This window comes from Otolemur garnettii, unplaced genomic scaffold (assembly GCF_000181295.1).
Source record: "Otolemur garnettii isolate 467f Iridium unplaced genomic scaffold, OtoGar3 scaffold00138, whole genome shotgun sequence".
NCBI lineage: Eukaryota > Metazoa > Chordata > Mammalia > Primates > Galagidae > Otolemur > Otolemur garnettii.
In genome coordinates this window covers 2,495,415-2,497,230 of record NW_003852533.1, presented here as the reverse complement: position 1 = coordinate 2,497,230, position 1,816 = coordinate 2,495,415, and the positions used below count along the sequence as shown (strand labels likewise).

General features: G+C 41.5%; 1 protein-coding gene across 1 annotated transcript in view; it reads right to left on the bottom strand.

Annotated features, from left to right (window-relative positions):
* Positions 1-1,816, bottom strand: part of SRGAP1 (SLIT-ROBO Rho GTPase activating protein 1) — a 281,123-nt gene that overhangs the window by 19,705 nt on the left and 259,602 nt on the right. The gene's annotated exons all lie outside the window — the stretch shown is intronic.

The following is a 1,816-nucleotide window of genomic DNA, read 5'->3' as shown; positions in this document are numbered from 1 at the left end:
GCACACATGTACACACATACATACACACGTGCACACACAGTACACATGTACACAGAGTATACATGTACACACATATACACATATGTATACACGTGTACACACAATACATACGTGCACACAGTACACACGTACACACATCCACACGTGTATGCACATTCATCTTCGACTAAGTAATTTTACAACTCTATAAAGACAGTAATTTGTAGGAAACTGATAGCATTATAAATAATTCTTATCCATAGAATTACAAATTAGTTGAATTCTGGTATATGATGATTAAATTACTGCCTTTTGGACACACTGGTCTTTGCAAATCCTTTTTGCCATTCATTCCTTTACTACGAACAAGTTGGTGGTCCCTTGGCTTCTCTTTTGAACTAGTTGTAGCTTCTGTTTCAACTTTTCTTGACACATGCCCTTTTTATATCTGTGTGAGAATCATGATTTGGTCCTCTTTCAAAATCTATCCCTTAAATGTATGCTGAAAAATGGAGTGCCACCAACACAAACCGACGTCGCCTGTGTGCTGGTGTTGGGCTGAGGATGACTTCTGTGCTGCTCAGTTTCTACATGAAGCAGGCAGCACCCACACAGAGCAGCGTGTTGAAGATGATGGAGGTGGCCGAGCCTGGAGCAGTGACCACAAAACGCCTCCAACCCAGCACGTCAGATGACAGTAACTGGACGTTGACGCTCCTGCTTGCTGAGAGAGTGAGCAGGCAGCAGGGTTTACTGGGGTAGCCCTGACATTCGGAAATGCTAAACATGCCTTTGACATTGGCCTTGAAGTCAATATGACTATGAAAATACAATCATGCATCTCAGCAGGGCAGAGTTCCCTTCATTCACCTTTTCAGAGCCAAGCTCAATATATACCTTGCACATAAGTACTCAAGTGTATACATATATATATATACATGTAGCATATGCATGTGTACATATAGTATATATTTAGTGTTATTATTATTTTTGAGACAAGGTTTTGCTCTGTCACCCAGGCCAGAGTGCAGCAGCAGCATCATAGCTCACAGCAACATCAGACTCCTAGGCTCATGCACTCCTCCTGCCTCAGCCTCCTGAGTCAGTGGGATGACAGATGTGCCCATGCCCAGCTAATTTTGCTGTTTGGTTGTAGAGGCAGGGGTTTTGCTCTTGCTTAGGCTAGTCTCAAACTTCTTGCCTCAAGCAATCATGCTGTCTCAGACTTCCAAAGTGCTAGGATCACAGGTGTGAGTCCCACTGCACCTGGCCTCAAGTAAATATTTTTAATTGAATTTCATGGGTAATATTGCTGGATATATCGTACTATACAACTTGAGGTCTTGAACTCCTAGCCTCAAGTGATCCTTCCCATGCTGGCTTCCCAAAGGGCTGGTATTACAGGCATGAGCCACTGCTCCCAGCTCTCTTTGCTATTTTTTTTAATTGACATATAATAGTTATGTATATTTGGCAGGTACACATGTATATGATATTTTGATCCTTCTATACAATATGGTTAAAGCACGGTAATCTGTCAACTCAATCAGTTATCTTTTCTTGATTTGATGTCATAATAAAAATGAATATGCTTCTATGTAACATTAAATCCTTTATTCTCCACAGAAGCCATGATAGGGTAGATTTATCTAAACTATCGCAACCCTTGGGTAGAAGAGAGGCGTGAATGTGAGTGTCCCAGTGACCAGGGAGTGGGCTGCCGTCTCAGCGTTCCAACTCCTCTCAAGGTTCCTGTTGCTTCTTTGTTCATTCTTCCTTTTTAAAATCAGAAGCATTGGTGGCTTACGGGAAATTCATTTTCCTAAATTTTTTTTTT